Below are 12,093 nucleotides of genomic sequence, written 5' to 3'. Positions count from 1 at the left end.
CCTGGAAATTGACCATAATTGCTAACTGCCCCCTCACCCCACTTCAGAATCCTGTTAGAGCTCCAGTCCTTTGATCGGCCAGACACCCAGACGGGGGGGTACTCCCTGTTGGCTTTGCTTCTTCTCGGTCTCTCCTGCTCCCTCACAGTCTCTTCCCTCATGTCTCACCTGTTCCATAGGTCTGCTGCTCAAGCTACTGTCCACTACACCTGCCCACTATGGAGGACAGATATAGCTGCCTCCTCTGGCCCTTGTCTCAGTTGGCCCACGTCACCCAATCCATTGCACCCACCACTTGGAGGGGAAGAAGAAAAGTGTTGCAGAGGAGTAGCTCCAGACAGACTTACGGGTCTGAGAGACTCGAATGAGAAAGGGACAATGTAGAGAAAGATGTGAAAAATAATAGGAGGAAAGAGAGGGTTAATAAAGGAAAAAGGAATAAATTTTGCACAAATTTAAGGTCAGAGTTCTCTTTTTAAATTAACTTCAGACTCCCCCCCCTTGCTACTCCAAACTCCGCCCTGGGTGCTACACCTGGGCTGCCCTGCTCAATGCTACTTCCTAACCCCTCACCCCAACCTTCTTCATCCCCATCCCACACCCTGATCGACACTTCCTCAATTCACCTCCAACGGTTCCCTATTTTTCCACTTTTAAAGCCTGGTACCCACAAGAGTCCCTGCACCAGGTGCACCACTAGAGGGAGAAGAAGGAACTCACGGTCCCCCTACATGTCCTTTCACATCCTCATGAATCTATGGAAACTGTACACATTTCTTTTGTGCTTTAAGAACACTCAATTTATTCAGGTAAACCAGAAGCTAAGCATAGAACTATCTGAGGCAACACAGAGACTATCTGTTGAAAAGCCAAATGACAGCTTGGCCTGCTACCCGGAAACATCCGTCACCCAGCCCTTTTCTGCTGGGATTTGTGTTGAATGACGTTCACTGCAGGTTAATAATTAGTTTTCAGCATAAGAGTCTAGTGTAGTCGTCCTCTCCCCAGGAGAGAAAAACAGGCTGAGCGATTTTTAGATTATATGCTCTGATAGGGAGTCAGGAGCCTGTGTCTTATGTGCTTGTGCCATACAAGCCACCTGCTCTATAGAGCTGCCACTGGGGACACCCTGGAAAAGGTTTAATAATAGTGTGCTCCCTGGAGATGTTACTCAAAAACCTGAGCTGAATTTACATCCTATATCACAAAGTAAAATTTTGTGTACAAAATCCTATCAACAGAATCTAAGGCAATCCCTAGAAAAGAGTGATACTCTACGTTACAGAAATGTGATTTCATATTAAATGAGAATTTGCCATGCTTGCAGTAACAAGAACATGATGGAACATAGGAACTGATAGACCGGATCAGATCAGTGATCCAGCTAGTCTGGTATCCTGTCTCTGTCAGTAGCTAGTATCAGAAGCTTCAGAGAAAGATGCAAGAAACTCCATCGTGAACAATTATGAAAAAACCTTCCCATAGAGAAAGATGCTCTCACCCCTCAGGAATGGTTAGTTTACAGGAGCTGGAACACTGCCAGAGCATTTACCAATTGTGAAAACTCTGTTTGCACAAATGCTGATTTTTTGTGGCTAACAACTGCCAAATCTGGACACATTTTTCAAGAGGAGTATGATTTGAGGACACTCTTCATGCCAAATTTCAACTTCTTACTCAAAAAAAAAAAAAAGAAAAAAAGAAAACCACAAGCATAATATCAGGCAATGTTAATAGAGATGTTGCTACCAGTCCAGCTTATTTAATAAGATTACCCTTTACATAGATCCTTGTGGCACCCCTTTCTAGACACCTTCTCCCTGACTCAGCTCATATCATCGCAGTTATTTCTGATGTTGCCAAACTTATTAAAATGAGTCTTCCTTGAGGAAGAAAGTCCATGTCAATTTTAAGTCTAATTAATAGCTTTGTTTGATTATGCACTATAAAATTTTTCGTAAAAAACATGGTCATACATAACTCTAAATAACGACAGCAGAAGATATTATTTACTACTTGCAGATAAGGAGCCCAACAGTGTTCTCGGAGCTGTACGAGAGACAAAACATTAAAGAGAGTTTCTGCCTCAAAGACCTAATAATCCATAAAACAAAAAACAGGAGGTCCAGAAGAGAGAACTAACTTAGGGTACAACAACAATACAGATGCTACAGTTGTGCCGCTGTAGCATTGGAATGTAGACATTTGCTACAGTGAAGAGATGGGGTTTTCTGTCAATGTAGTGACCTCCCCAAGAGGCAGTAGCTAAGTCAAAGGAAGAATTCTTCAGTCGATTAGTGGTATCTACACTGGGGCTGAGGTCAGCTAGAGTACATCACACAGAAAAATTCACATCCCCGAGCAAAGCAGCTAGGTAAACCTAAGTTGTAGGTGTAGACCAGGCCTTAGATTCCTTTTTCCTCCTCTCTTTATCTAGCATGTTGGCATTAGGAGGACACTCAATGCGGGTGTTTGTGGGATTTGCAGAAGTAGTGAGTCTTTTGAAAGGATATGAATGAGGAGAGGGTAAGGGTCTGACATGCTATGATGGGGTCAAGATTAGCAATAGTAGTGAAGTAAAAGGAGGCATGATAAAGAGACAAGCTCTCTTTAGATTCTATTCTGTTCAGGTTTTAGTACCATACCCATCACTGAGTCATGAGCACCTTCCATGGAGACAGAGTTTTATGGGACCTCAAAGGCAAGGATGAGACATTTACACTGAGTAAGGTGAGCAAAGAGCCAGTTAAGTATTCAAAAGAGGAGAATTACATGGTTGTATTGATGGGTGCGGAATGTCACCTAAACTGTTGTGATTGACAGGAGGAGGCAACATGGGCATCAGAAAGGCTGCGGAGAAAGTGCAATAACCAGGATGGGAAACTGAAGATATGAACAGGTGTTTTAACTGCTGGGACAGAAAGAAAGGTTCCACTTTTCAATATGCTGGGTAGGAAGAAATGGCAGCATCTGGATGTATTTAACTAAAAAAATAAATCCCCTCTGTGCTATCATCAACCATGTAATATTTCAGTCCCCAAAGTATATGATAGTCTTAAAACCAAACCTGAAATCAGGGCTTCAGGTGGGAGCATCCAATTCAACCTCAGCCAAAGTGTTGCTGCCCTTTGGGTATTGCTGCTCCTGGGTGTTTTGGCCTATATTCCTTCGAAGAGCAGGAAACCTAACTTCCTTCATCAGTCAGCTTCCCACCTGGGTTGTTTGCTTGTGTCAAGAGTTCTCTGAAAGGACCCATCTGAAAGCAGGGCTTATTCAAATGTTCCTTTATATTCTGTGTGAACTAAGGGCTTGTCTACATGGTGCAGCAGTGCACAGTATGGGGGTGTGATTTCTCAAGCACACTAAATGGTCTGTGTAGACCACGATGGCGCACACTAAAAGGTCCCTAGTATGCTTTAACATATTGCTATTTGAAATAGTACTACAGTAAAGCGCATTAGGGAACTCTAGTGCACACCAGCAGGGTCTACATGGACCAATTAGTGCACAACACATTAGTGCTCTTCAGAAATCACACTTCATAGTGCACATTACCCCACCATGTGGACAAGCCCTAAACTATCCACCGTCACACCCGATTCTTGGGAGTAGGAGAATACAAACAGCACTACAAACTTTTGGAGAATCTGACCACTCTACTAGAGGGAAAGAATCTGAAGACTTATTTTGATGGATGCAACAACTTCTATGGCTATGGAGGCAGTGTGGTCTAGTGGACTGGGCATCAATGACCTGCCATGTAACCTTATGTAAGTAACTTCCCTTCTCCATGCCTGAGTTTCCCCATTGAGGATATATACAGCAGAAGCGCTGTAAAGTGGTTTGAGACTGACAGAAGAAAAGCACCATGAAATAGCTAAGTATTATTATTTTTTAATATTGGGCTCAGACACACACAAATGACTGGGATCTTTTCCCAGTCATTCCAAGGACTTAGGCAAAGAGTCTGAAGAGCCTTCTGGCACCCTCAGGATCAGCACAGCTATTGCAGGAAGGCCAGTCAAAGGAACCTGAGTCCCCAAGGCATCCTCCATGAAGACGACTCAACAGAGATCATCTGTCAGGACAAGGAGTCCCAAATCCTGATCTCTTGCCCCATCTGCCATGGCAGAGGGAGACTAATGGCCGGACAAAATCCAAATAGAAAAACAAGAAAAATACTTATGATCTTACTACTAGAGAAAAGCCTTAAACTAAATATTGTGTGCTAGCTATCCCAGCACACCTACCGACACATTACCTGCAGTACCATAGAGCCTAGGCCCCCTCATGTTGGACCAGGCCCGAACTACACTAAGCACTGTACAAACACAGAACAAAAAGACAGTCCCTAACCAAAAGAGCTTACAACAGATGGATGCAGACAGACTGACAAGGGAGTACAAGGGAACAATGAGACAATACTGGTCAGCACGTTAGGCAGTAGTATCAGCACACCAGCAGCCTAATGATTGTTACGTTTTTTGTAGGCATCACACAAAGGAGAATTTTGAAGGAGGATAATGAGATAGCTTTGAGGATGTTCACAGGGAGCGAGTCCCAACACAAGAGGCAGCATAGCAGAAACCATGAAGGTGCCTATTTGAAAATTTAGCAGGTGGGTGATGGAGGTTGGCATCATGGGTCAACTGGAGGCAGGAGTCAACCTCTTGATAGTGAAGAGAGATGACAGGGAGGGTGGGGGATAGGACGTGAAAGGCCTCAAAATGAAGACAAGTAGCTTATGTTTGATGCGATAAGAGAAGAGGGAGCCAGTGGAGGGATACAGAATACTTTTTAATTTAAATGTAACTTATTTCTTGCAGGCTACATGGCAGGAGTGAGGGTTTAGAAGGGAGTTTAAGGACACTTTCCACAGCTTACCTGAATCAGGCTGCTTGGGAACAATAAGATACTTCAGCTTTTATTTATGTTCAATGATTTCATTAGCTCATTGTTTATATTACTCCTGTATATTCAGCAATGTACTTCCAGGTAATTAGAGGAGATTTCATAAAGAGGAGAGGAAAATGCAGCAGAACCGGGGAAGTATAAGAACCCTTTATTTTCATAGCTTTGTTGCCATGACTGGTTATCATTTGACTTAGATCACTGTCCTTATGCGTTAATTGGAGGAAGTGGCATTCATCCTAAACAACCTAACATCCCCCTTCCACATATGACCCATATACACTGGATTTGCAAATGCACCAGTTGCTACTGCCTGGAGAAAGCTGCAGCCATTTCTGGGAGTATGACACAAGGTCTGAGCTGGTGACCACTGTGTCACCACTCACAAGGAAGAGAGTTTAAATTATGCTCTCTTCAGTGCCAAACTTAGTGAAAGCTCAGCATCCAGATCACTGCTTATTTGCCCACATGGCACATAAATACCAAGATGATCAGCAACTTAGAAATACCTTAGATAGGCAGATAGACAGACAATGTAATGTCAGGAAACAGAGGCTTGCTAACAGGGCTGTCCAAGTGCTGGGTATATCTAGGATTTGTGGCATTTAAAGAAATGTTATGAAATCCAGAAAGCAGAGATTTTGCCAGTCAGACACAGTAAGCCAGTGTTACATTCCTTGCTCATTAATCCATGCAGGTGCCAGTTTTTACTTTCCACACTAGGTGGGGACTCTCTAAAATCCCTGTCTGCATTAAGAAGTGATCTGCAACCATGCACCAAAGAAACAGGAAAAACGTGGCCTGCAAGAGTTAAGACACTGCTTAGCTGTAAGAAGAAAGAGTAGTGGGGGTGCATTTTCAATGCCATCTGCTGGATAAAATGGACAATTTCAGTTATGGTTAGTGGGAGCTGCGTTTCTTATTACCTCCCAACAGCAACAAATCTCATCTCCATATTACGTCCTGATGTGGAGACCAAAGGTATGTGTTTAACTACTTACTAAGCAGCTACTCCCCAGCACCACCACTGTGGCCAGAAAAGCAAACAAGCAGAGTCAATTTAATCCTTGATGAGGAGTAAGGGGGAGGGTGTTGGTTCTTACTCAGCTACAATAAAATTCGATGCAACTCTCCTGCATTACCTGCTAGCTTTGAATTCATGTTAGTAATCACAAACTTTACTTCTCTGACTAATAGCATATGGTGCAGGTGCAAGGAATCCAGCACCCTGGAGAAGTACCTTCATTTAAATTTGACAGGAAGAGCATTGATGTCTTGGTGTGAAACCCAGTGTTGGCTATGGTCCGTCCTGGAAGCACTATCACATTGGAGTCAGCATGTAGTTCTGTGTACACAGGTTTACTGGCAAGGCCATCAGAATGAGAAAATATATCCATGTTATGTAAAAAAAATTATTTGAGTAGGAAGTTCCACAGATCATCGCAATGATCTACTGCCTGCAGCACGCAGCTAGTGGGCAGAACCAGACACAAGAAGAGGGAAGGACCATCATCCTGAAGAGCCCACCAGTTATAGATGACGTCTATAGCTAAGAGTGATAATCACAGAACAAGTCAGATAAGGTAATACCACAGGAGTCTGGGACAAACATTTGTTACTACAGAACCAATGAAAAGGTCGTTTCTTGCTGAAAACAACAAAACAGCATGTTAATGTTTTCCATGAGTTATTATATCCCCAGGTGGGTCAGATCTGAAAGCCACATTCACTAAAGCATGGCATTCTCATTTGTAGAATCCAGTAAACGTACACAAAAGACCATGTTGCTGCTTTACGCATTTCCTCATAAGTAAATGTACCTTTCCCTTCATGATGTTGTCATCAGTCAAACAGTGAGCTCTACCGTCTCAGTATGCTTCTAAGATTGTCCATTGAATCCTCCTGTACTGTCTTGCCTCGATATGATGGCTAGTAAAGAATAGGTCAGGTCTGAGGATTTCCAGAAGAACTTTGTGTGCTGGATATATATGTTGAGGACTCTATAAACATCCAGAAAATGTCATTTCCATTCTAAAGGACGTGTGGATTTGGGCAGAGAGAGGAGAAAGTGCTCTCAATGAAAGTGAGTTGATCGTAGGCATAAGACAGGATCTATCCTGAGGACCACTTAATTGGCCCAAGAGGTGCAGCAACTGGATTTAACCGACTGGGTTCCCAGGACAGAAATCCTTCTTGATGACATGATCGCTAGAAGTCATTACATTGTTTTTTCTAAAAGAGAGATTCTTCTCTTCAATGCTTAAAGAGAGGTTCTGCGAGAGCATTCAGATCCAGCTTGAGATCCATGCTTGAGCTCTGTGTACTTTTGGCAGGCTTGTAAATGTTGCAACTATAAGGATCTTTTGATGTCTGGAAATCCTCTTCTTGCCTGCTGACTGAAGGATTCTGGATGCAGCAGCTACTTCAGAAGAAAGGATACTGGACTAGATGGACCTTTGGTCAGACCTGGTATGGCCATTCTTATGTACTTAAAATTGAACAGTACACATTGACAGACCCACATTTACACCATCACGTGGGAACTCTAGGATAGCCAATAGATGCAAGAGACAGAGAAACTCCTTTCAACTTACATCAATGTGGGAAACCTTGGGCATACTAGGGAATATGCCATGCTGGCAGACTAGAGACCAGCAAAGGTTTGATCACACTGATAGAGTACCCCTTTTTCAAACATGTCTCAAAAGCCAAGCCACTAATTTTAGTTTCCTTGGATCCAGCAGGTAGATCAGTCTGTGGGAGAAATGACTCTCTCAGAGGGAAGGGATATTGGTTGCTATACTGAAGAGATTTGACAACCTTGTCTAATAAAGGATGATTAGGATTATCTGTCCCTCTTGATCTTCCAAAATAGCCTGGAAATTAGAAATTTTGGAGGAAAAAAACACACATCTGGGAGAGAGCATCTATGTCTACTGTCTCCATTTTGTTGAATCTGTAAAATAAATCCAGCGATGACATCCTTAAGGACTTGGTCAAATGAAGAAAGACCCCTGGATATAGAGCCTGCTCTGCCTGGGTCTACCAATAAGATTAAGATTTTGTCACAGTTATTTTTAGTAAAACTCAGAGACAGATCACGGGCAATACACAAAAATTCACGGAAGCCTGTGGCCTGTCTGTGATTTTTACTAAAAATAACAGGTGGGGCTGGGGGAGTAGGAATGATAGCTCTGGAGCCTCCAGCACCCCCGGTGGCTCCAGAGCCATGAGGCTCATGCCGCCCTGGGCTGAAGCTGAAGAAAATGTCACAGAGGTCTCTGAAAGTCATGGAATCTGTGACCTCCGTGACAAAATCTTATTCTTATCGATCAGAAACTAGCTCAGCCAATCTGCTATAGAGTTAATTTTCTTCTTATGTGCCAAGTGCATAGAAATTAAATATTCCTTTCTGCCCAAGATATCAGAAGAGTGCTTCCTTCTACAGGGAAGACGATTTGGACTGTCTCTGCTTGCTAACATAGGCCATGGTTCAGGTATTGCCAGTCATGCACAGAATCCCTCTGTAAGAGAGAGAAGGTAATACAGCTTGAAGGGTGCAGTGGACTGCTCCTAATACTAGCCAATTGTTGCTGAGGTTTTTTTAAGTCCTGTCCTCTGAATAAGCTCCTATAGCCTGGTGTCAGAAGTGAGGACTAGCTGAGCAGGTCCCACTATTGGATGGCCACTGGTAAATCTGCAAAGTCTTGTCCACCAAAATGACTGGACAACTATCAGCAGAATTTCTACTGTTGAAGTGTGAGACCCAGTGGATAATGGGAGTAATAGGAGGAAGGTCTGGAGGGGTCTCATGATGCTTTGACCACTGAAGGATGTTGATGAGAGACCATCTGTGATAGGGTATACAAACCCCCACACTGGGCAACCAGGGGTTAAGGAACTGCTCTGGGCTCAGCCAGTCCTGCCCTGCCACACCTGTAGGAAATGCTCCAACTGGAGGAGGAATAAAAATGGCAGGGGAGCAGCTCATTTGGTGGCAGACCAGGGAAGAGAGCAGACCTGCTACCCATAGCTCCAGCAGAGAAGTGCTGAGGGAAAGGCAGAATCTCTCCCCACAACAATGGCCCAAAGGTCCCTCCCTGAGGGAAGGAAGAGCCTGCTATAGAGAGTCTGAGAGGGAAGCATTCCCCTCTTCCTTTCATATGGACTGAGTTTTGATAATTCCCTTTTAGATTGTTTGGACTGCCCCCCCCCCTCCCAGCAGGGGAAAGCCTTAGGACTGACATGGCCCAGGAGGGTGGGCGATACTGCAGAAGGAGGCAGTTGCCACCTGAAAGAGGAGGAGAGCTACCCCAGCTACACTCAGCCTCCAGAAGGTACCTTATGGTCAGTGGACATCATTCATGCCTCCTAGACTAAGATGGCAACTTTGGGACAATCACAGGGGGGTGATCGGAAATGGCCCATGGAGGGCAGCCTTAAGCAGCCCCTGGCTGTCAGAGCACTGATAGCCCTCAAAGGGCCCTGCGTCAGCGCCTCATGGAGTGGGAGGGCCCGGGCTCCTGTATCGACAACCTAACTACAAGTCATGGGCCTAAGCCCCAACCACTAGGTGATGCTACTCTACCAACCAATAACTAGGAAAGGACCATCACAGCATTTTACCGAAAACATCCGTTAGGGCTTGCAACAATGAGGAGGGAAGGATGGTGGCTGACAGAGCTACTTCTTGAAGCCTGGATTGTCTCTCCTGGGAGAAAAATACTCTCTGATGGATTGTGTCACAGTTCCTAAAAGGAGAATATACTGAGCTTGTTGTAGTTGGCTCTCATCCCAATTTATCAACACATGATACATGGCAATACTGGACATCTCCCTTGATACATTTCCAATTAGCACTAGTCTAGACTAGGAAAAGGTAAATGGGGACCTCTTCCTATCCAAGGACTGCAAAGGTCTACAAGAAACTTGGTAAATACCATTAGATCCAACACAAGACCAAAAGGCAGGTAGAACCCACAATGGGAAGAAACCACCACTAGTAGCTCTTCCTATGCCTGCACCTCCGGGGGCCCTGGCCAAAGGGGCATCCTGACCTTGGGAGCTTCTACCCAGGTCCTGGCCTTGACTTGCTGGGAATGCAGTCTGCATGCGCCAGCCGACAAAAGTTGGCGAATCACCCCTTGTGAGAGGTGTCTGTTGGTGGAGTCTATCAGAAAGCAGGTATGAGTTTCAGGAGGAGCTGGTTCATCTAAGTAGCGTCTGAGAGCATGAGGACTCCATTGACAGGATACATATAAAGAAGTCTGGCATGGAGGGTGCTAGCCAACTAGAGAAAAATATAGTGGCACCAGAGGAAGAAGCAGAATTGGCTGCTCTTCAGGGAGGAGACAGCTGCTGGCCACTCTGGGCAGCAGAAAGTGCTCTACCCCCCACCCAAGTCCCCTGTCCATCAAGGTCAACAACCAATATGCTGTACTGGCAGTAGGAAGGGAGGAACAAACCCCAATGGCCGAGGAACAGGAGCCACATGCTCCCAAGACTGGGAGGGTCACAGCCACTGCACCCAAGAAAAGACAATGTAGGGTGGGGGTGGTCAGGGACTTTCTGAGGGGGACAGAGGCATCCATTTGCTGATCTGATGTCCTGTGAGGTACACTGCCTGCCCGGAGCCCGCATCTGTGAAGTCACAGAAAAGTTGTCAAGGCTCATCCATTTCTCTCTGCTTATGCACTACTCTATGCTGCTCATCCACATGGGCACTAATGATACTGACACGTATAACCCTGAGCAGACCAGCAGTGACTACTAAGCTCTGGGAGCAAGGGTGAAGGAGTTGGGGGTGCAGGTAGTGTTCTCAACCATCCTCCTGGTTTTAGGTAAAGGCCCAGCCAGAGGGACACGTCCTGAAGATGAATGCATGGCTGCACAGATGATAGCAATGGGAGGGCTTTGGCTTCCTTGTTCATGGGATGCTGTTCCAGGAAGTACTAAGTTTTGATGGGATAAATCTCATTGCTGGAATATTGGTATAGAAGAGTACAGCTTGTTCAGGAAGAACAGGCAGGATAAAAAGGAGGGGTGGTGTTGCATTATACATCAAGAATGTATACAACTTGTTGTGAGGTCCAGAAGGAGGTGAGAGGCAGACCAGTTGAAAGTCTCTGGATGAAGATAAAGGTGGGGTGAGGCAGGGTGGCGAAGGAAGGAGTGACCTTATGGCAGGGGTGATAACCTGCCAAATCCAGAGGAGGAGGTGGATAAGGCATTTCTAGAACAAACAACAGAAATATCCAAAACACAAGACCTAGTAGCAAAGGGAGACTTTAACTACCCACACATCTCTGTTGGAAAAGTAATACAGCAAAACAAAAGATGTCCAATAAGTTCTTGTAATGTTCTGGGGATAACTTCTTGTTTTAGAAGGGGAAGGAAGTAACCAGGGAGACAGCCATTTTAGACTTCATTCTGACTAACTGGAAGAAATTGGTTGTGAATTTGAAGGTGGAAGGTAATTTGAGTGAAAGTGATCATGACATGATAGATTTCATAATTCTAATGAAAGGAAGGAGTAAAAGCAGCAGAATAAGGACTTCAAAAAAAACTGGTTTAACAAACTCAGAACTGGTAGGTAAGGTCCCATAGGAAGAAAATCTAAGAAAAAAAGAGTTCAGAAGAGCTGGCAGTTTCTCAAAGAGACAATATTAAAAGGCATAAAACCAAACTATCCTGATGCTTAGGAAAGACAGGAAGAATAGTAAGAGGCCAATATGGCTGCATTAGGAGCTCCTTAATCACCTGCTCTGACACGGCGCTGCGCCCTAGAAGCGGCCAGCAGCAGGTCCGGCTCCTAGGCGGGGGGGCCACGGGGCTCCGCACGGTGCCCCTTCCCCGAGCACTGGCTCTGCAGTCCCATGGGCCTAGAACCAGCCAATGCAATTGAGGAGGAGGAGGTAGAGAAAACTTCCTTTTCTGGCACTTTCTTTAAGGAAATGACCTCAGTGACATTCCTTTTGGGTAAGATTTATGGTTGAGAGTCTAAGAGGGAGATACTGCCCACTTCCTGGGGTAACTGCTGCTCTGTAAGCATCCTAATCTATTTGCCCAGGGGGGTAGTGTCCTCAGCAAGACAACCTCTAGCCCAAGAAGAGAAGTCCCATAGGGATATAACCAGCTGGGTGCTATCTAAGGGCAATGCTTAAGGCTGAGCCAGCTCAGAGG

General features: G+C 44.9%; 1 protein-coding gene across 1 annotated transcript in view; it reads right to left on the bottom strand.

Moving 5' to 3' along the window:
* Window positions 1-12,093, bottom strand: part of LIN52 (lin-52 DREAM MuvB core complex component) — a 65,159-nt gene that overhangs the window by 18,949 nt on the left and 34,117 nt on the right. The window lies entirely within an intron of this gene.

The sequence above is a fragment of the Terrapene carolina genome, unplaced genomic scaffold, assembly GCF_002925995.2.
Source record: "Terrapene carolina triunguis isolate 2854851 unplaced genomic scaffold, T_m_triunguis-2.0 Scaffold96, whole genome shotgun sequence".
In the NCBI taxonomy this organism is placed as follows: domain Eukaryota; kingdom Metazoa; phylum Chordata; order Testudines; family Emydidae; genus Terrapene; species Terrapene triunguis.
The sequence above is the reverse complement of the archived record's forward strand: the minus strand, read 5'-3'. Positions and strand labels throughout refer to the sequence as shown.